The sequence below is a fragment of the Bos indicus genome, chromosome 3 (assembly GCF_029378745.1).
Source record: "Bos indicus isolate NIAB-ARS_2022 breed Sahiwal x Tharparkar chromosome 3, NIAB-ARS_B.indTharparkar_mat_pri_1.0, whole genome shotgun sequence".
Classification (NCBI taxonomy): Eukaryota; Metazoa; Chordata; class Mammalia; order Artiodactyla; family Bovidae; genus Bos; species Bos indicus.
Window position 1 is genome coordinate 9,140,596 of NC_091762.1, and position 23,879 is coordinate 9,164,474.

General features: G+C 39.7%; 1 protein-coding gene across 9 annotated transcripts in view; it reads left to right on the plus strand.

Moving 5' to 3' along the window:
* Positions 1 to 23,879, plus strand: part of CD84 (CD84 molecule) — a 99,337-nt gene that overhangs the window by 272 nt on the left and 75,186 nt on the right. Inside the window, exon 2 of one of the 9 annotated variants that reach the window (XM_070783480.1) lies at positions 4,653 to 4,765. The exons of the other annotated variants lie outside the window; for them this stretch is intronic. The gene's annotated coding sequence lies outside the window, so the exon portion shown is untranslated. The remainder of the gene's footprint in view (positions 1 to 4,652; positions 4,766 to 23,879) is intronic. 9 annotated transcript variants of the gene reach the window in all.

A 23,879-nucleotide genomic window follows, 5' to 3' on the forward strand; every position in this document is an offset into this window, starting at 1 on the left:
CCTCTGGTTTTCAGTCTTATTCTTAGAGTAGCCTCAAGACTTCTCCATTCATATAGCCCTGATAATCAAACTTCTATGTTAAGGGTGAAAAGATTCTCCACAGTGAGGGACACCCAGAGAGGTTCACAGAGTTACATGAAGAAGAGGAGAGGGACATGGGTGATAGAGGTGACCAGGAGGAGAAGAGGGGGAATCAAAAAGGGGGAGAGCAATCTAGCCAGTAAACAATTCCCTATGTGCTCTCCACAGTCTGGAACCCTCAGAGAGGTTCACGGAGTTACATAAAGAAGAGAAGAGGGAAGAAGGAGATAGAGGTGAGGAGGAGGAGCAAAGGAAGAATCAAAAGGAGAGAGATAGATCTAGTCAGTGCTCTGTTCCCTAAGTGTTCTCTGCAGCCCAGAACACCCGCAGAGATTCACAGAGTTGGGTTGAGAAGAGAAGGGGGAGGGAGGAGACAGAGGTAACCTGGGGGAGAAAAAGGAGAGTCAAAAGAGGGAGAGAGTAATCAGCCAGTAATCACACTCCTAAGTAAAAATGGGTACTGAAGATTGGATTCTTAAATATACAAAACTGATAACAAATACTATAAAGCAAAGATTAAAAATCTAGAGCAGAAGTTAGACTCTCAAAAATACAATATTAAAAAAAATCACAAAAAGTATAAGAAATATATATGAAGTTTGCTTTAAAAATAAGGTCTTATTTTTTTTGCAAGGTAATAGTTATACGAAGAAGGCAATGGCACCCCACTCCAGTACTCTTGCCTGGAAAATCCCATGGATGGAGGAGCCTGGTCAGCTGCAGTCCATGGGGTCGCTAAGAGTCAGATATGACTGAGCGCCTTCCCTTTCACTTTTCACTTTCATGCATTGGGGAAGGAAATGGCAACCCACTCCACTGTTCTTGCCTGGAGACTCCCAGGGATGGGGGAGCCCGGTGGGCTGCCATCTATGTGTTCGCACAGAGTCAAACACGACTGAAGCAACTTAGCAGTAGGTTATAAAAATGAAAATTAAAGGAGTAATTGAGGGCTTAAAAAAAGAAAAAAAATTAAAAATTAAAAAAAATGATAATAGTAAAAATATATCTAGGAATTGCTCTGGTGCTATTGCAGGCAGTGTGGGGTCAGTTCAGTTTCAGATAGTTCTTGTTTCAGCTTATACTTCTCAAGATCTATAGGCCCCTTCCGATGTAGTCGGTGTTAACTACAGGGTTTTAATCTGTTGCACCTGTCACTTCCAAAGCGGTTCCCTCTGTTTATTCAGCGTCTTCTGTTTGCAGGAGTCTTCAGTGTCTAATTTCCGCCCTGACACAAGGGGGCGGAGGTGGTCTCTTGTTTAGGCTCACTTGTTCAGTCGTGCTGTGGGGAGGGAGGAACACTGCAAAAAAATATCACTGGCGTGTGTGGGGAGTGCTCGCAGTGTCTCAGCCAGACTGGGTTTGCCCCCGCTCACGGCGTGCGTGGACGGATCTCCATCCCTAACTCTTTGTCTCTCTTTTTATCTTTTACATTTTGTTCTACCTCCTTTCGAAGATGATGGGCTGCTTTTCTGGGTGCCTCATGTCCCCTGCCAGTGTTCAGAAGTTGTTTTGTGGAGTTTGCTCAGCGTTCAAATACTCTTTCAATGAATTTGTAGGGTAGAAAGTGGTCTCCCTGTCCTAGTCCTCTGCCATCTTAGGACTCCCCCCCCCCCCCCCCCATTACAGAGTATTGAGTAGTTTCCTGTGCTATTCAGTAGGTTCTTATTAGTTATGCATTTTATATAGAGTAGTGTGGTTATATCAGTCACAATCTTCCAATTTATCACTCCCTTCTCCTAATCTCCTGGTAACCATAAGTTTACTATCTACAACTATATCACTTGTGTTTTGTAGATAAGTTCATTTGTACTCTTTTTTTTTTTTTTTCAATCCACATATAAGTGATACTATCTGATATTTGTCTTTCTGTGTCTGACTTACTTCACTCAGTTTAACAATCTCTAGGTCCAACCACATTGCTGCAAATGGTATTATTTTGTTCTTTTTACGACTGAGAAGGAAAGTTATGACCAACCTAGATAGCATATTGAAAAGCAGAGACATTACTTTGCCAACAAAGGTCCATCTAGTCAAGGCTATTTTTCCAGTAGTCATGTATGGATGTGAGAGTTGGACTGTGAAGAAAGCTGGGCGCCGAAGAATTGATGTTTTGAACTGTGGTGTTGAAGAAGACTCTTGAGAGTCCCTTGGACTGCAAGGAGATCCAACCAGTCCATTCTGAAGGAGATCAGTCCTGGGTGTTCTTTGGAAGGACTGATGCTAAAGCTGAAGCTCCAGTACTTTGGCCACCTCATGCGAAGAGTTGACTCATTGGAAAAGACTCTGATGCTGGGAGGGATTGAGGGCAGGAGGAGAAGGGGACGACAGAGGATGAGATGGCTGGATAGCATCACCGACTCAATGGACGTAAGTTTGAGTGAACTCTGGGAGTTGGTGATGGACAGGGAGGCCTGGCGTGCTGCAATTCATGGGGTCGCAAAGAGTTGGACACGACTGAGTGACTGAACTGAACTGAATATTCCATTGTATATATGTACCATATCTTCTTTATCTATTCCTCTGTTGATTGAGTTCAATGGAACAGGTTAGAAAGCACAGAGATAAACCCAAGCATCTATGGTCACCTAACCTATGACAAAAGAGGTAAGAAAATATAATGGAGGAAAGACAGTCTCTTTAATAAGTGGTGCTGGGAAAACTGGACAGCTACAAGTAAAAGAATGAAATTAGAACACGCCCTAAATTCAAAATGGATTAAGGGCTTAAATGTAAGGCTAGATACTACAAAATTCTTAAAGGAAAACATAGAACACTCTTTTTAAAAAATAATTTTTATTTATTTATTTTTATTTTTGGCTGCACTGAGTGTTGCTGTGCAGGCTTTTTTCTAGTTTCAGAGAGTGGGGCCCACACTCTAGTTGCAGTTTGCAGGCTTCTCACTGCAGGGGTTTCTCTTGTTTCAGAGCCCGGACTTTAGGGTGCACAAGCTTCAGTAGTTGTGGCACATAGATTCAGTAGTTTCAGCTCTCAGGCTCTAAATCACAGGCTCGGTAGTTGTGGTGCATGGACTTAGTTGCTCCATGGCATGTGGGATCTTCCCAGATCAGGGAACGAACCCCTGTCTCCTGCACTGGCAGGTGGATTCTTACCACTGAGCCACGGGGGAAGCCCTGGCAGAACACTCTCTGACATAAATCACAAGAAAACCTTTTTTGACCCACCTCCTATAGTAATAATAAAAAAAAAATAGATAAACAAATGGGGCACAAACTGAAAAGCTTATGTACAGCAAAAGAAACCACAGAGAATACGGAAAGACAACACTCAGAATGGGAGAAAATATTTGCAAAAGAAGTCATTGATGAGGGATTAATATCCAAAATACACAAATAGCTCATGCAGCTCAATATCTAAAAAACAAACAACCCAATCGAAAAAGAATTGGAAGACCTAAAGAGACATTTCTCCAGAGAAAACATGAAGATGGCCAAAAAGTACATGAAAAGATGTTCAACATCATTAATTATTAGAGAAATGAAAATCCCAAAGCTACAATGAAGTATTACCTCACACCAGCCAGAATGGCCATCACCAAAAAATCTACAAACTATAATACTGGAGAGGGTGTGGAAAAGGGGAACCCTGCTACACTGTTGGTGGAAATGTAAACTTGTGCAGTCACTATGGAGAACAGTATGCTATAAAAAGCTAAAAAGAGAGTTACCATATGATCCTACAACATATATCCAGAGAAAACCATGATTCAAATAGATACATGCACCCCAGTGTTCACTACAGCGCTATCTACAATAGTCAGGACATGAAAGCAACCTAAATGTCCATCAACAGAAAAATGGATTAGGAATGTGTGATATAGATATATAGCTGGAATATTACTCAGCCATAAAAAAGGACAAACTCTTCACTTTATTATTTGTGCTTTTTATATTTTGGTTAAAAAATTTCCTCACTCTCAGAGCTATAAATATATTCTTCTATTTAATCATCTAATAGGTTTAGTACATCAAATTAATTTTTAATAGATTCAAATTCTCTATTGAAGTTCTTCATTTTTTCACCTATTATGTACATTTTCCCCTCTACTTTCTTCAAAATATTAATCATAGTTATTTTTAAGTCTTTAACCTATATATGTAGATTTGTTTCTAATGTCCACTTTCTCTCTTTATTATCAATTATAGCTGTGTCTGCCGAGAATTTTTTCATTGTCATGTATTCTCGTTGTTTAGTTGCTAAATGGTGTCTGACTCTTTGTAGCCCACCGGGCTTTTCTATCCATGGAATTTCCCATGGAAGAATACTGGGCTGGCTTGCCATTTCCTTCTCCAGGTGAACTTCCTGACCCAGGGATCAAACTTGCATCTCCTGCATTGGCAGGCTGAGCCACCAGTTTTTGTAAAAGAACCAAAGAGGCTTCAGATTATGTTATCTTTCAGCAGAAAGTGTTCCCTTGACTTCCTGTTAGCCAGGCAGGGTAAAAGGCTGATTACCTCAGTGCAATCAGGGAGTTAGTTTGTTTGGGCTGGATTTCAATTTAAACAAGACAATTTATCTCTGCTTTACCCTATTCTTGGGTGTGGCTCCTACAGGTCTCTGATCGAGGGACTGTCAGGTATCACTCTGCACCCCATGGACTGTAACATACCAGAAAGGACAGGAGTCACAAAGAGTCGGATACAACTGAGCGACTGAACAACAACAGGTATCAATCTCCTCAGATCCGAGAGACAATCAGAAGATCTAGTTTTCAGCCTCCATCCCACTCAGTTTCAAAATCTAGAAAGTGAATTAGGGAAAAGACCATCACAGTAGGTCTCCTTCATAGAACTGCAGGACTGAAAGAGTTCACTCTTCTTTAAGAAGATGTCAGTCTAACTCATCATCATCCAAGGCACTCCTGGAAATAAGCAAATGTCTGTTGAGAAAATCAGCCATGTATTAGAGACTGCCTCAGTTTTCCAATTTTCCATTTAGATTTACAGAGTAAAAAAAAAAAAAAAAAAAACTTTCTGTCCCTAGCTTGCTCAACTTGGACCAAATTCAATATTTAGCTTGTGAATGGAGTAGGTCAATCTACCCTACCTCCAGGTAGAAAAATGGCTGGTGATGATCAGCTCACCTCAGAAAAGTCCTACCTCTCTGGAATTTTATGTCATGGAATCCCATTGTTTTCACAGTTCACCGATACCTCTAAGAATAAGATTTTTGTAATTCATCTGGCCTTTTAAAATTTGTTTAAAATTTTTGCAGCATTGACCTGGTTCAAACTGCTACATCCCACTTAGCGATGCAAGGTGGAAGACATGTTTTGTAACGTCTTCACTTCTACAAAGAATTTCTGAGTCAAATTCTTATTTTCAATTGGATATATTTTTACTCTATACCAGACTCGAATGGAATTAATAAGGCCTATAATTTTGTAGCATTTAACTTTAGCAAAATAACCAAAGACTTATATCCAGACACAATGTATTTGACATTATATCATTCTGTACTCCAAGGCCAAATTTGCCTGTTACCCCAGGTGTTTCTTGACTTCCTACTTTTGCATTCCAGTCCCCTATAATGAAAGGGCATCTTTTTGGGTTGTTAGTTCTAGAAGGTCTTGTAGGTCTTCATAGAACCATTCAACTTTAGCTTCTTCAGCATTACTGGTCGGGGCATAGACTTGGAAAACAAATAGGTCTTTCAGAAGGGACAATATGGCGAGTGAAAAGTCAATTTTCATTCTTGTTCTCTGGACTCTATCCTTTTCTCCCCTCCCCAGCCTGCATCATCAACTTCTGCCTCATTACTGAGGTAATGTAGACACACAAATATGCTTTATAAAAAAAAATCACCACAGTATCATATCCTGACCTCATATCCTCTACCATATACCATTTCATTTTCTTTCCTCCTATTAAAAACAAAACTTATTGAGCTATGAAACTATCCTACTTAATTTCCATGATTATGTCTTTTTTTGTAAGTCACATAACTATAATGACATAGAATAATTATTCCTGGTACATAGTCACAAAATTTCATCAGTTTTTCATTTGTATCTGTTTCTAATTCCAGGTTGCTGGAATTTTTTAGAAGAATGTATTTTCTAAACTAGCATTGATCTTATGGTTTTAAATTAGTTCTTTTCTCTTCAAATAATTTTTGAAAAAAATAGAAGAGAAAAAGAATAAGAGAGATGAGGAGAGAAGAAGAAAACAACGAGTTTTACCTGAGAATTGAATCTGTCCCTATGCACTGAAAGTATGGATTAGATGCTAATAATGGACTCTGAGCAAATACCTTAAGGAGGATGTGCACATGAGTGTGTGTATATGTTTGTGTAGGGGGCTTGCTGTTTTTCACATGAATTTTTCTCAATTAGAGAGAGCACTTGTGAACTTTAGGTGTTTCACACACACTCTCTCTGATTAATAGTTAAACATAAGCATCTTTGTTTTTTATGACTCTAAAATAGATTTCAGTATGTTGATATAAAAAGTTATTGAGTCTTTTCTATTTCAGCCTGAAAGCTGAGAATATCAAAATTGTTGCAGAATTTATCCCTTCCTCCACTGATATTTATCATTTTAGGTTACCCACAGGCTGCTGATGGTTTTTAAAGCCAAGTTGAAAAACAAAATCTATTAGATAAACAACCTCTAAGTTCATGGCATCACACACTAGGTAGCTGGGAGAATTTCATAACAATGAAACAGAGAATTTAAAAACTTTGGGTACATTCATGATTCAACTACAAAATGAGACATTTCCACAATTACATCTGCCTTCCAGAGGTCCAGGTGAAGTCCTTGTGGAATGAAACGCTTGTAAGTAGAGGCGGGGGAGGGGGGAGGGGGGAGAGGCGATCTGAATGTTGAACTGAAGTCAGCTTCCGGGAACCAGATCCTTGGTGACTAGTTTGGCCTTATAGACACGCCTTGGTGCCATCATCCAAACAAAAGTGTTTCAAATATCTGACCATGGTTATTACGCTGTTCCACTTGTTGCCTTAATCCCAGCTCTTCTCACCATATTTCCTCTTTTCCAAGCTAATCACCTCCAATTTCTTGAACTGTTTCTCACTAGGAAGTATTTAACATAGTCTTAGAAACAAATTCTACAATCAATAAATGATAATTATCTTTCTTAGTGTTACCAGTGCCTGATACTTCACCATCAATTACCCTCTCGTGGACAGTTTCCTGATCATTAATGTTGTTGAAATGCTATTTATTATTCATTTCTTATGATGATAATCTTAAGAACTAACATTTATGGAAAGCTGACGGTATATCAAGCACTTTGCTTGTGAACAATTTGTTTACAGACAAATCGTAAAAACAATGTGTTTACAAACATTCTAAATGAATGTGCAGAACACACATGGGGTACTATTATGGTTGTCCTCATTTTACAAATCAGGAAACCAAGGCCTCAGTTCAGTTCAGTTCAGTCGCTCAGTCGTGTCCAACTCTTTGCAACCCCGTGAATTGCAGCATGCCAGGCCTCCCTGTCCATCACCAACTCCCGGAGTTCACCCAGACTCACATCCATCGAGTCAGTGATGCCATCCAACCATCTCATCCTCTGTCGTCCCCTTCTCCTCCTGCCCCCAAACCCTCCCAGCATCAAAGTCTTTTCCAATGAGTCAACTCTTCACATGAGGTGGCCAAAGTACTGGAGTTTCAGCTTTAGCATCATTCCTTCCAAAGAAATCCCAGGGCTGATCTCCTTTAGAATGGACTGGTTGGATCTCCTTGTAGTCCAAGGGACTCTCAAGAGTCTTCTCCAACACCACAGTAAAAGCATCAATTCTTTGGCGCTCGGCCTTCTTCACAGTCCAACTCTCACATCCATACATGACCACAGGAAAAACCATAGCCTTGACTAGACGGAACTTTGTTGGCAAAGTAATGTCTCTGCTTTTCAATATGCTATCTAGGTTGGTTATAACTTTTCTTCCAAGGAGTAAGTGTCTTTTAATTTCATGGCTGCAGTCGCCATCTGCAGTGATTTGGGAGCCCCCCAAAATAAAGTCTGATATTGTTTCCACTGTTTCACCATCTATTTGCCATGAAGTGATGAGATTGGATGCCATGATCTTTGTTTTCTGAATGTTGAGCTTTAAGCCAACTTTTTCACTCTCCACTTTCACTTTCATCAAGAGGCTTTTTATTTCCTCTTCACTTTCTGCCACAAGGGTGGTGTCATCTGCATATCTGAGGTTATTGATACTTCTCCCGGCAATCTTGATTCCAGCTTGTGTTTCTTCCAGTCCAGCGTTTCTCATGCTGTACTCTGCATAGAAGTTAAATAAGCAGGGTGACAATATACAGCCTTGATGGACTCCTTTTCCTATTTGAAACCAGTCTATTGTTCCATGTCAAGTTCTAACTGTTGGTTCCTGACCTGCATACAGATTTCTCAGGAGGCAGGTCAGGTGGTCTAGTATTCCCATCTCTTTCAGAATTTTCCACAGTTTATTGTGATCCACACAGTCAAAGGCTTTGGCATAGTCGATAAAGCAGAAATAGATGTTTTTCTAGAACTCTTGCTTTTTCCATGATCCAGCAGATGTTGGCAATTTGATCTCTGGTTCCTCTGCCTTTTCTAAAACCAGCTTGAACATCTGGAAGTTCACGATTCACGTATTGCTGAAGCCTGGCTTGGAGAATTTTGAGCATTACTTTACTACCATGTGAGATGAGTGCAATTGTGTGGCAGTTTGAGCATTCTTTGGCATTGCCTTTCCAGTCCTGTGTCCACTGCTGAGTTTTCCAAATTTGCTGGCATATTGAGGGCAGCACTTTCACAGCATCATCTTTCAGGATTTGAAATAGCTCAACTCGAATTCCATCACCTTCACTAGCTTTGTTCGTAGTGATGCTTTCTAAGGCCCACTTGACTTCACATTCCAGAATGTCTGGCTCTAGATGAGTGATCACACCATCGTGATTATCTGGGTCATGAAGATCTTTTTTGTACAGTTCTTCTGTGTATTCTTGCCACCTCTTCTTAATACCTTCTGCTTCTGTTAGGTCCATACCATTTCTGTCCTTTATCGAGCCCATCTTTGCATGAAATGTTCCCTTGGTATTTCTAATTTTCTTGAAGAGATCTCTAGTCTTTCCCATTCTGTTATTTTCCTCTATTTCTTTGCACCGATCGCTGAGGAAGGCTTTCTTATCTCTTCTTGCTATTCTTTGGAACTCTGCATTCAGATGCTTATATCTTTCCTTTTCTCCTTTGCTTTTCACTTCTCTTCTTTTCACAGCTATTTGTAAGGCCTCCTCAGACAGCCGTTTTGCTTTTTTGCATTTATTTTCCATGGGGATAGTCTTGATCCCTGTCTCCTGTACAATGTCATGAACCTCATTCCATAGTTCATCAGGCACTCTATCTATCAGATTTAGGCCCTTAAATCTATTTCTCACTTCCACTGTATAGTCATAAGGGATTTGATTTAGGTCATACCTGAATGGTCTAGTGGTTTTCCCTACTTTCTTCCATTTAAGTCTGAATTTGGCAATAAGGAGTTCATGATCTGAGCCACAGTCAGCTCCCGGTCTTTCTTTTTTTTTTTTTTTTTGCTGACTGTATAGAGCTTCTCAATCTTTGGCTGCAAAGAATATAATCAATCTGATTTTGGTGTTGACCATCTGGTGATGTCCATGTATAAAGTCTTCTCTTGCATTGTTGGAAGAGGGTGTTTGTTATGACCAGTGCATTTTCTTGGAAAAACTCTATTAGTCTTTGCCCTGCTTCATTCTGTATTCCAAGGCTGCAACCGGTGCACTAAGCGCGGCAGAGAAGAGCTACCCCACGTCCGAGGTCAGGGGCAGAAGCCGGGAGGACCCCATTCCTGAAGGGCGGCGGCCAAGAGGAGTTACCCCACGTCCGAGTTCAGGGGCAGCGGCCAAGAGTGCCAGACTGCAATGGCACAGGAACGGCTGAGAGGAGCTACCCCACGTCCAAGGTCAGGGGCCATGACAAGAGGGGTTACCCCGCTTCTGAGGTCAGAGGCAGTGGCCGGGAGGAGCTACCCCACGTCCAAGGAGCCATGGCTGCGTGGGCACAGGAGGGCCTAGAGGAGCTATCCCACATTGAAGGTCAGGAAGGGCAGCGGTGAGGAGATACCCCTTGTCCAAGGTAAGGAGCAGCGGCTGCGCTTTGCTGGAGCAGCCGTGAAGAGATACCCCACGCCCAAGGTAAGAGAAACCCAAGTAAGACGGTAGGTGTTGTAAGAGGGCATCAGAGGGCAGACACACTGAGACCATACTTACAGAAAACTAGTCAGTCTAATCACACTAGGACCACAGCCTTGTCTAACTCAATGAAACTAAGCCATGCCCGTGGGGCAACTCAAGATGGGCAGGTCATGGTGGAGAGATCTGACAGAATGTGGTCCACTGGAGAAGAGAATGGCAAACCACTTCAGTATTCTTGCCTTGAGAATACAATGAACAGTATGAAAAGGCAAAATGATAGGATACTGAAAGAGGAACTCCCCAGGTCAGTAGGTGCCCAATATGCTACTGGAGATCAGTGGAGAAATAACTCCAGAAAGAATGAAGGGATGGAGCCAAAGCAAAAACAATACCCAGCTGTGCATGTGACTGGTGATAGAAGCAAGGTCCGATGCTGTAAAGAGCAATATTGCATAGGAACCTGGAATGTCAGGTCCATGAACCAAGGCAAATTGGAAGTGGTCAAACAAGAGATGGCAAGAGTGAACATTGACATTCTAGGAATCAGCGAACTAAAATGGACTGGAATGGGTGAATTTAACTCAGATGACCATTATATCTACTACTGCAGGCAGGAATCCCTCAGAAGAAATGGAGTAGCCATCATGGTCAACAAAAGAATCCGAAATGCAGTACTTGGATGCAATCTCCAAAATGACAGAATCATCTCTGTGCGTTTCCAAGGCAAACCATTCAGTATCACAGTAATCCAAGTCTATGCCCCAACAAGTAACGCTGAAGAAGCTGAAGTTGAACAGTTCTATGAAGACCTACAAGACCTTTTAGAACTAACCAAGGCCTAGAATCGTTAGCAGAGAAGGCAGTGGCACCCCACTCCAGTACTCTTGCCTGGAAAATCCCATGGATGGAGGAGCCTGGTAGGCTGCAGTCCGTGGGGTCACTGAGGGTCGGACATGACTGAGCAACTTCACTTTCACTTTTCACTTTCATACATTGGAGAAGGAAATGGAAACCCACTCCAGTGTTCTTACCTGGAGAATCCCAGGGACAGGGGAGCCTGGTGGGCTGCCCTCTATGGGGTCGCACAGAGTCGGACACGACTGAAGTGACTTAGCAGCAGTAGTAGCAGCAGAATCATTAAAACAAAACAAAAAAAAGACTATTGAGGTAACATAGCCAAGGGGTTGCAACTGTAGTCTTCTGCATCTTCTCCCATGCTTTCATCTATTTGTACAGCATTGCCTCTTATAACTTTCCCCTTGTTTCTCACTTAAATTGTGGTAGCCTCCATTCTCTTTCCACTTAACAGTGTTTTTGCTAAGGTCAAAACTATGGCCATATAGATAGATGGATTTGGAGCCTTTTTATGCTACTTGGTTATTTGGCTTATTTCTTTCTCAGAATCTAACTTTTGCTTGTGGTGCATGCATGCTCAGTCATGTCTGACTCTTTGTGACCCCATGGACTGTGGCCACCAGCCTCCTCTGTCCATGAAATTTTCCAAGCAAGAATGCTGGAGTGGGCTGCCATTTCCTTCTCCAGGTGATCTTCCTAATCCAGGAATTGAACCCAGGTCTCTTATGTATCATGCATGAGCAGGCGGGTTCTTTACCACCAACAGTACCTGGGAAGCTTACATTAGCTTAAAAATTGCATATACTCTTTCATTTCTCTTTTAATTATCTGCAGAATTAAAAATGTTTCAATATTCCTTTCTTATGTAAATCCTTCTTTATTTGAATTTCATGACATTTCCTCTCCTGTTTTCCTCTGACTACTGTAACAACTTTATCTCAGTTCCCTTCTCTTCCAATCATAGTTCTTTCCCTCAGGATTTTGTCAGTATGTTTTATTTTTTAGTCTACACTTTCATTAGCATAGAGAATTTCCAAACATAGAATTAAAGATAATCATAAATCAAGAATTAAGTGTGACTGGAGGCTAAGAAAAGACTCTTGGAAATAAATTTATATTAGCAAAATTTAAAACTCAAGCAAAAAGCTGAAGATCAGTATGAATATGGTTGAAACCCATGTTTGGAAGATGTCCCATAAGATATCTATAAATAAATATATCAGATAGAGGCTGATGCATGTTGGTGTACGGCAGAAACCAACATAATATTGTAAAATAATTATCCTTCAATTAAAAATAAGTAAATATTAAAAAGAATCATGTTGGAATGTAAAATAGAAAGACAAAAAGAGAAAACCAGGATGTAGTAATTAATCAATATGGAAGATACCTACAGATAATTTAATAGTAATTTCAGGAAGAAAAATTAGAGAGGCCAGAAAAAAAGTAATAATCAAGGAAATAGAAGAGAATTTTTCTTTATTGAAAAAAATACAATCAATGCCATACAAGAATATGTAACACACTTGAACACATTCTGGTGCAATCTTGGTTACATTCAAGTGTAACCAAGTAGGACCATACAGGCCCTTCTCAGAACAGTTCCCATCTCCACATCCTCTTCCTGCCTTTTGTCTGTAGAAAAACTTTAATCAAAGAATTAATAAAACATAGAAAAAAAGGAAAATAGTCAAGCAAGACAAAATATTAATACTTTAGCCATTTAGTTCCAAAAACCCAAGAACCTTTAGTTCTTCCCCAAGCACTACAGATAATATTCTGAGCCAAGTCCTTTGAGTTGTTTTGCAGATGCTGAAACCCCCACTAGGTGGAAGAAGTTAACTGTATGCTGCCCACAAACATGTAGACCTCAGACCATTTGGAACCAGAAGGCTGATGATATTGACTCCCAACTACCTCACCACCAACCAATCAAAAGAATATCCATGAGCAGATCCCATGCCCTACAATCCTTTGCTTCACTCAGTCTTTAAAAACCTTTCCCCAAAAGCCTTCTGGGGGTTTAGACGTTTTAAGTACTAGCTACTTAGACTCCTTGTTTGGTCAGTCAGTCAGTTCAGTCGCTCAGTCGTGTCCAACTCTTTGCGACCCCATGAATTGCAGCATGCCAGGCCTTCCTGTCCATCACCAACTCCCGGAGTTCACTCAGACTCACGTCCATTAAGTCAGTGATGCCATCCAGCCATCTCATCCTCTGTCGTCCCCTTCTCCTCCTGCCCCAATCCCTCCCAGCATCAGAGTCTTCTCCAATGAGTCAACTCTTCGCATGAGGTGGCCAAAGTACTGGAGTTTCAGCTTTAGCATCATTCCTTCCAAAGAAATCCCAGGGCTGATCTCCTTCAGAATGGACTGGTTGGATCTCCTTGCAGTCCAAGGGACTCTCAAGAGTCTTCTCCAATACCACAGTTCAAAAGCATCAATCCTTTGGCGCTCAGCCTTCTTCACAGTCCAACTCTCACATCCATACATGACCACAGGAAAAACCATAGCCTTGACTAGACGGACCTTTGTTGGCCAAGTAATGTCTCTGCTTTTCAATATGCTATCTAGGTTGGTCATAACTTTCCTTCCAAGGAGTAAGCGTCTTTTAATTTCATGGCTGCAGTCACCATCTGCAGTGATTTGGGAGCCCCCCCAAATAAAGTCTGACACTGTTTCTGCTGTTTCCCCATCTATTACCCCTGAAGTGATGGGACAAGATGCCATGATGTTCATTTTCTGAATGTTGAGTTTTAAGCCAACTTTTTCACTCTCCTCTTTCACCTTCATCAAGAGGCTTTTTAGTTCCTCTTCACTTTCTGCCATAAGGGTGGTGTCATCTGCATATCTGAGGTTATTGATATTTCTCCCGGCAATCTTGATTCCAGCTTGTGTTTCTTCCAGTCCAGCATTTCTCATGATGTACTCTGTATAGAAGTTAAATAAGCAGGATTACAATATACAGCCTTGATGGACTCCTTTTCCTATTTGGAACCAGTCTGTTGTTCCATGTCCAGTTCTAACTGTTGCTTCCTGACCTGCATACAAATTTCTCAAGAGGATACATTGTTTGGTATCCTGCAATAAATGTTGCATTTCCCTTCACCACAACCCACAGTCAGTAAATTGGCTTTACTACACACAGGCACATGGACCCAAGTTTGGTTTGGTAACAATGTTGGCAACCCAGATGGGGCAGAAGTCCCAAGTGGGCATCTTGTCCATGACACATCAATTTCTGGATGATGGTAGTTCTTGCATACTGTCCAGAAGCTGCCTGAGCTGCTCACCTTTGTCTTGGGGACAGCCCCAAATGCTTGCCATTGACCAGGCATTGCTGGCTCACAGTGCTTTCAATTCTGAGATGAAGGAAGCAAGGCCCTGGTTTTGATTTGTCTCTACAAATGAACATTAGCAGACATTTAGGGGTTGACAGACTCAATGTAGGAGGGTAAGTCGCTTTTGTATGTACAACCAAAACCTCCCTTCCTCTCTACCCTGGGCTTTCCTCCTCAAATAAGCCTGTTTGTTTTGTATTCATGTGGGGTACCCTGTTGGAAAGAAGAATAGCTATTGGACTTCTATCCTATTTGTGAAATGATTCCTTGCTTATTTAGATGCTAATGTTTGGCTTTGGAGCCACCATTTATGCTTTGTTTTTCATTTCTGGGGAGCATGCCCTCCAGGTCACATTTTGGAAAAATAATCTTATTATAGCTATGAACCTATGACTAAGAAATATTATTTAAAACTGTGTGGTCACAATATTGTTTAGACTCTGGAAAAAATTGGTTAAGATGAAACTCTTTGGAAATTCCAAAACTGGTTCTTTTTGCAAAAAGAAAAAGCTAGTTTGATAAAAATCAGAATTCTGACCCTGAGACAACAAAAATATTCCTAGGAAAAATCTTGAAGTTTCAATTCTAATCATGTCTTTGAAATACAAACACAGCCCACTTTGCCTGAGAACTTTGGCCTTAGAACTGCAAACCAAAGGTAAAATGTGTAAAGCGACTCTTTAAGCTCAAATAAGTAAATTTAACCTGTTCTGAATGTTATTTTTGGTTTTGCATTTGCCAGTTAAATTGCCATTATCCATGGTCATGATTCCCCTATCTTTCTATTTACATTTTGTTTGTTCTTTAAAAGAGGGCTTCTTGCTTGAAAAACTTGAAAAAATTGTTCAACTTCGCCCTTTTGTTTTTGTCCTGAAGAAATTAGATTTTGGTCTTTGTGTGTTGCTGGGGTCCAGCCCCGGCTGGATCCAGGGATTCCCTCGGGAGGACGGCATTGGCAAAAAGGGTAGAAATAAAGAAAAGAGATAAGGAAAGAATTTTGCAGTTGAGAAAACAGAGGAGAGAAAAGAGGCTGATATTCCTTGGTTTACGCAGAAAGCCAATAAAGCCCCAGCACGGGACTTGCTCTGTTCACGTAGGCCGCAGGCGCCCTCTCGAATCACGGGATGTGCCCCACCTTAGGCACCTTCTCAAGTGGGTCTTAGAAGCCCAGGCAGGAAAGTGAACGCAGAGGGCCCCTGCACTCCAGGGGATCAGCCTGAAGAGGAAAAGGAAAGAGAAAGAACAACACGGGGAGACCAAGCCTGATGAGCATGGCCCACACTTTATTTTCCAAAGTAGTTTTTATACCTTAAGTTGTGCATAGAGGATAATGGGGCGGTGGGGAGGGGTAGAGTCATGCAAGGTCAGCAGTCCTTGATCCTTATTGAAGCCAGGCTTTCTTTCTGCAAACTTATCATATGCAAAAGCTTTAGGTGATTTACATCATCTTCTGGCCAGGAGGCCTGTTAACATTTTATGACCCTTTCTTCAGAAAACTTATTTTTCTCTAAAGGTGATTATTCCAAAGTCAGGCGCCACCCTCCGAAAGCATTAGATAAAGTTGCATTCCTATAGAGCAAAAGTGTGGTGGGCTATAACAAGAAAAGAATTAACTCAAGGGTCCAAGGTTACAAACATTAAAGCTACTACTTACATTTCTATACACTAACTATATTAATCAATACACTCTCAGGGACACAGTAGGTAAGGGATATGGAACCTTGGCAGCAAGCATTAGCTCAACAAAGAAATCCTCTACTAGTTCTATTCTAACAATTTTAACTCTCTGAGAAGCTCTGCATTGTTAGAATATCTTAAGCTTCCCATGCCTCTTGTGGTTGGGAGGCTGTGAATCTGAACAACCTGTCAGGCAAGCTAGAAAGTCATCAGAGGGGTTTGAATTGAAACACTCCTATTATGCCCAGGAGAATTATTAACTAGAGCTCTAAGTTAATTTTCTTCAGAGAAAGGTGGTCGGGGATAGCCCCCTGTTAATGTCAGGGGAGTTGGTAAAAGTCATAAAATAGTAAAACAGACAGATTCTGGTTTTGGGGTAGACGCTCAGGCAGGTCCGGGGGGCGGGGGCCCTCGAGCTCTGACTCGCCTTGCCCGTCAGAGCTCTCCCACATGACTTTGTCTTGAGTGGGGACTTCTGTGCTGGCTCCCGGCAGTGTGTATGTCTGCATTTGTCTATGTGTAAGTGTACCAGCCATGGGAAACTCAAATTTGTTTCCCAATTCAACCCCTTGAGGTACATTTTCCAGAAATGGAGAATTTCAGCTGTAAGCCAATGAAATATGAAAAGATGATTTTCCTTTGTAATATATCCTGCCATAATACTCCCAGGATTCATGGGGAAAATTGGCCTAAAATAGATCTCTGAACTAAGTTTATCTACTTTTGCCTTTGATTAAGAGAAAAAATTTAAGATATTTGGATTTATCAGATACATGTCTTACATCACATTAAAAATTATTCTATAAAAATGTATGTTTTTAGAGTTAATGATATATGTTTGTTTGTTAATCCTGAAATACTGGTATGACATACAGTTCACAATTACTTGCTTCTTGATTTTAAATTGATATTAAGGTTTTTACAGGTTACAGTGATAATATATGTAATTAAAGCTACTAAAATGATAAAAAAAAAAGTATCTTGATGTCTAAAGAAATCAGTATATATGTTGTCAATGATAGAAGATAGGAAGACTGGAAATATATTTGTTGGAGAATGGGTGGAAAAAAATGGGAGCAATTAAAATGGATTTCGAAAGCTATGAAAATTTTGTAGAAAAAGAATCTTGAAAAAAGAATTTTGTACATGGCCAGAATTTATTATGATTAGACTGAAATTAATTAGTTAAATGAATATTGCTATTAACAGTAAGCTAATACAGGTTGGAATTTGGTTCTATTATGAACACAAAGTTCTGTTAGAATGCTGCTTTTGATAACACATTGAATTTCTTTCTCTAGCTAACTTTAAGATACTTCAGGCAACTCAGAAAAATATTAAACTAACTGGGATTATTTGGTAGATTAAATTACAGGGGAAACATCATCAAGTAAAAGGTAACATTAAGCCTTCTTTATGCTATGTCTATAAAAATGTATTTTATAGGTGTTCCAGAAATTATATGAAATTCCTGGAGATCACATATGTCCTGACATAAAATGTTATCTGTCATCAAAATTGAGGCCCACACTAAATAGACTGAACACAAGTCTTAAGAAAATGTCCTAATTGGCTTTCATGCAAAGGCAATAACAGAATCTGTTAAGATTGTGGCACAGGTAGATAAAGTCCATTATACTCATTAAAAAAAATTAACCCCTCATGTCAGACTTTTGCCATCCTGATATCCTTGAATCATAGCAACAGTTTCTCCTAAATCAGAGGAATTAGGATGGGTAAACAATAGCTGTGAATTAAACAGGGCTATGGCACACCCAGCGTTTCTCCTGATGTACTTTGCATGTAAGTTAAATAAGCAGGGTGACAATATACAGCCTTGACGTACTCCTTTCCCTATTTGGAACCAGTCTGCTGTTCCATGTCCAGTTCTAACTGTTGCTTCTTGACTTGCATACAGATTTCTCAGGAGGCAGGTCAGGTGGTCTGGTATTCCCATCTCTTTCAGAATTTTCCACAGTTTATTGTGATCCACACAGTCAAAGCCTTTGGCATAGTCAATAAAACAGAAATAAATGTTTTTCTGGAACTCTCTTGCTTTTTCCATGATCCAGTGGATGTTGGCAATTTGATCTCTGGTTCCTCGGCCTTTTCTAAAACCAGCTTGAACATCTGGAAGTTCACGGTTCATATATTGCTGAAGCCTGGCTTGGAGAATTTTGAGCATTACTTTACTAGCGTGTGAGATGAGTGCAATTGTGTGGCAGTTTGAGCATTCTTTGGCGTTGCCTTTCTTTGGGATTGGAATGAAAAGTGACCTTTTTCAGTCCTGTGGCCACTGCTGAGTTTTCCAAATTTTCTGGCATATTGAGTGCAGCACTTTCACAGCATCATCTTTCAGGATTTGAAATAGCTCAACTAGAATTCCATCACCTCCACTAGCTTTGTTCATAGTGATGATTTCTAAGGCCCAACTGACTTCAAATTCCAGGATGTCTGCCTCTAGGTGAGTGATCACACCATCATGATTATCTGGGCCATGAAGATCTTTTTTGTACAGTTCTTCTGTGTATTCTTGCCACCCCTTCTTAATATCTTCTGCTTCTGTTAGGTCCATACCATTTCTGTCCTTTATCGAGCCCATCTTTGCATGAAATGTTCCCTTGGTATCTCTAATTTTCTTGAAGAGGTCTCTAGTCTTTCCCATTCTGTTGTTTTCCTCTATTTCTTTGCACTGATCGCTGAGGAGGGCTTTCTTATCTCTCGTTGCTATTCTTTGGAACTCTGCATTCAAATGGGAATATCTTTCCTGTTCTCCTTTGCTTTTTGCTTCTCTTCTTTTCACAGCTATTTGTAAGGCCTCCTCAGACAGTCATTTTGCTTTATTTTCCATGGGGATGGTCTTGATCCCTGTCTGCTGTACAATGTCACGAACCTCATTCCATAGTTCATCAGGCATTCTATCTATCAGATCTAGGCCCTTAAATCTATTTCTCGCTTCCACTGTATAATCATAAGGGATTTGATTTAGGTCATACCTGAATGGTCTAGTGGTTTTCCCTGCTTTCTTCAATTTAAGTCTGAATTTGGCAATAAGGAGTTCACATGCTGTGATTCATGGGGTCGCAAAGAATTGGACATGACTGAGCGACTGAACTGAACTGATGGCACACCCAAGACAGTCAACTGACTCTTTCCAGCTCCCTGAACAACTCCATTTTTCTATCTGATGAGTTAAATCCTTCCCGTGATGCAAAGCCAATGCTCTCACAGTGAAAAAGGAAATGACTTTCTACTTGGGGTATACTTTCTACAATCTCCAGTGAGCAAGGCACTCACTTCACTGGACAAATTACACAAGCCTTAACAAAAACCTCACAAACTTATTAAAATTATCTGTCATTATCATCCTCAATCATGAGGCAAGGTCAACAAAATTAATGGAAAGAAACAGACTTGAGCAGAACAAAAATTAATTACATAGGATTGAATGAACTAAAAAATACAATTATAACTTGTATGACATTTTGTCTGACATATTACTGGCTTGATCTTTGTTTTTCAGATTTAAAGGAACATTTGCCCTTAAGCTGATTATGATTTATAACACCTTGGTAAATTATACCTTGTAAATAGAATTAAAATGTTTCTCTTTCCTCCCTACCTGATCCCCCCAGAAATTAGAAACTCTCAGGTGCCAGAAGCCTTATCAGTGAGTAAGGAAGGTCACCTCCTAACAAGTTCAAGAATCTCAAAGGAATTCTCTGGTGGCCTAGTGGTTAGGATTCAGTGCCATCACTGCTCTGGCCCAGCTTTGATCCTTGGTTGGGAACTGAGATCCTGCAAACTGGGATTATACATAGTACAATTATATATATATATATATATATGTGTGTGTGTGTGTGTGTGTGTGTGTCTGTGTGTCTGTGTGTCTGTGTGTCTGTGTGTCTGTGTGTATATCTGAAGATATTTTGAGGACCTTGAGAAGAGAAGAATTCACCCAAATCTATAGATACTACAGGCAGAATCTGTTACAAGCCATTGGTGTGGCTTGACTGACCTTGACACTCCTTTTAAAAGTTCATTCTGAGAGGCTTTTAAAAGCTCAGTGTGAGATTCCTTATGAGTTTCAGCACAGCCAATTTTTTCAAAGTCTATGTGATCAGATAACCAGATTTATTTTGCAAACAAACTAATATTAACTTGGCTATGTTTGGTAAAAATTAGGGTAATTTTAGAGAAAAAAATGGTTGTGCTTCAATATAAAATTCTGCTGCTGCTACTGATGCTGTTTAATCACTGAGTCATGTCCAACTCTTTGTGACCCCATGGACTGCAGCCCACCAGGCTCCTCTGTACATGGGAATTTCCAGGCAAGAATACTGGAATGGGATGCCATTTCCTTCTCCAAAGGATCTTCCCGACCCAGGGACTAAACCCATGTCTCCTGCTTGGCAGGGGGTTCTTTACCACTGAGCCACGTGGGAAGCCCATGTTAAATTCTAGTTTTGCTCATTGAGATCTGTATTTACTGTCTAAACCTCATTTCCCAAGTAGCTATTTTTACTATGTTACATAGTTGTAAAGCTTAATTAATTGAGTTATTAAAAAGATATTCTAAATTTGTTTCTGAAACTGATCACTGTAATCTATTTTGGGGTGAAGATCAGATGCCCCCTGATCTATAATCAGGGGATTATGCATACTGGAAGAAGCATAATTTAAAGGATTGTCTCCAACCTAGATGAAAGATGACATCAGGTACCCTTAAGCACATCATGCACTAAGAAACTGAAGGAAATTAACTCTTAAACTTATATTTCCTACTTACGAAGGGCCACTACATTGGGCTGGTCTGTAGAAAGGACTGCTGTCCCCAAACAATATTAATATCAGGATGAGAAGACAACAGCAGTGATATGCAACTGACCCAGACAGGCCTTAAGATCTGACATACAAATCTAAGTGAATTGTTTACCAAATGTTTTTCTCCCTATCAACACTGAAAGTTACTGTTTCAGTCATTTCAGTAACAACTATATGTTGTCACATAATGGAAGTCTAGAAAAAATTCCAAGTAAGAACTGATTAATAGCTATCATTTACTGAGTTGTATATAGAATAATGACCCTCCAAAGATAATTATATTATAATCCCAGAATTTGTGAACGTGTGAGGTTACATGGTTAAGGGAAATTAAGATCACAGATGGAATTAAGGTTGTTCCTCATCTGACTTTTTTAAAAATTGATGTTATATGTATTTTATGACAATTTTAAACATTTAAAAATACTTTCAAATGACATACAATAAATTTCACATATTAAAACTATATAATAGATTTTACTTTTGGCATATGCATACAATTGTGACATCATCATCACAACAAACACAATGAACATATTTATCATCTCCAATATATTCAGTGTGTAATCCTGTGCTTCCCCTAGCCCCAACTCCTACTCTCAGCCAACGACTGATTTTGTAATTACTAGTGATTAATGTATGTTTTCTAGAATTATATATATATAGAATCAGTATGTAAAAAAAGAAAAGAAAGTTATTGTTTTACTTTTAAACCACACTGTTGCCCTCAGGAGTTACTATGATAGAAATAAAATTCTCTAATGAAGTTTTACAGAGTATTACCACTATGATGTGTAATACTGCTGGCTAAAATTTATTGTTGAAAGCACAAGTACAATGCTCATGTGACAATTGAGTATGACTGATAAAATGTATAGCCTATAAAATGTTTCCCCATTGACATACCTCTGAGCCTGTTTGCAATATCTGATTAGTTTTCCCCCAACATGGATAACTAGACAAATAGAAAGGAGGTCTAAAATAGAGGACATGATCTAACCCTGTGGCAGGCAGCTGAACTACCCCAGCATCAAGGGACAGATATTCTGATCATCAGTGATTTCTACTGAAAGATTCAGAATCAAAAGGGTAAAATGACGAAAGAAATTTTTACATATTGAGGTATGTAGGGTCATTCTGGCTTTAGGCTAACCAAAATGGCCTGTTTGTGGCCTGTTAAACATGCATTGTACATCTGCTTTAACCATTAAGAAAAAAATGCATTTAAAAAATCAGAATGGAATAACTATGGTTCAAACATCCAAAATAGAGCTCGGTAGCCATTGTGGATATGAGTTCAGACACATTCCTACATTACCAAGAACTTGAGTTTTCTAAACTTTATTAGACTTAAGTATATCACCAGCTCTTCTCAAAACAATGTCTGCTAACAACTGCCAGCTGCAACCTTATGGTCTCAAGGTCTCCTTATCACTATAAAACCTTTCCCCACTTTAGAAATGGTAGTGGCAAATGGGACTACTACCAGGTTTCCTTGATGAATCAGAGGGTAAAGAATCTGTCTGCAATGCAGAAGACCCAGGTTTGATCTCTGGATCAAGAGGATCCCCTGGAAAAAGGAATAGCTACACATTCCAGTATTCTTGCCTGGAGAATCTCATGGACAGAGGAGCCTGGCAGGCTACAGTCCATGGGGTTGCAAAGAGTCAGACATGACTGAGTGACTAATACACTAGAAATAGTAGTGGTGAATGATCTTATGCTACAGTCTCCCAGAAAAAGTCACTAAATTCTTCAGTCATAGTAGCATTAGCTATTAAAATTAGTCTAAATTCTATTTTGACCAAAAAAGGGGAGAAATATATAGTGGCCAATAGCTCTTATTATATAAAATTAATACCCCTGGAAAAGTTAAAACCCAAATATACAATAATTCAAAAGGCTACTTGATTACTGAATTACATAAAGAGGAAACACTCCAAAACTTATTTTCCTGAACACCATCTAAAATAGGAGAACTCTTTTGAGAAGTACTGCAAAAACATATTTTGATCATTCTCCTCATTGTAATATGTGTACTAATTTTCAAATGTTTATCCAGTGCTACAACAAAACAATCAAAAAGAGAAGTAATGCTTTCATAATGCAAAATATTGATGCTAAGCTTGGAATTAGAAACTATTCCCAACTCTGTGTACATTTCCCAAATTAGTTAGGCCTATGCCCCCATTTCAGCAGAAAGTAGCCAGAATGGTCATCACCTCATTCCCTCAAAGAGTTAGGGAAATTGAAACAGAAAAAGAAACTAAAAGTGAGCTCCTCTGTTGAGTTTATGATTAACCTCTCAATCCAAAATGGTATTCCCTCTCTTGTTCTACACATATTCACCCTCAAGACTGAAGAGTGTTAAAGAAAAGGGGAGAATTGTAACTGAGCAAGACCTTGTGGGGCCTTCCCAGAATGGACCACTCCCATATTCTCTGCCTGCCTTTTGTCTATAGAAAAACTTTAGTCAAAGAGTAAATTTAATAAGATAAATGAGAAAAGGAAGAAATAAAGGAAAACAGTTTGGTTCAGTAACATAGGATAAAGAGAATACAGAGAAATTAAAGAACAAAATTTAAAATAGCATACTTTTCTTATCAGTTCAGTTCAGTTCAGTTCAGTCGCTCAGTCGTGTCCGACTCTTTGCGACCCCATGAATCACAGCACACCAGGTCTCCCTGTCCATCACCAACTCCCGGAGTTCACTTTTCTTATATGCAAGCCTAAATCCTAAATAAAATAAAATAAAATAAAATAATAATGGAGTCTATGGCTAGCTAAGTTATTTACATAAGAGAGTAAGTAAAGACATTTGCAAATATTTATGGACTCAGACTATATACTTCCTGAGTACACTTAATTTACTCAATGGCATACTCTAACAAAATCAGATATGCAGATGACACCACCCTTATGGCAG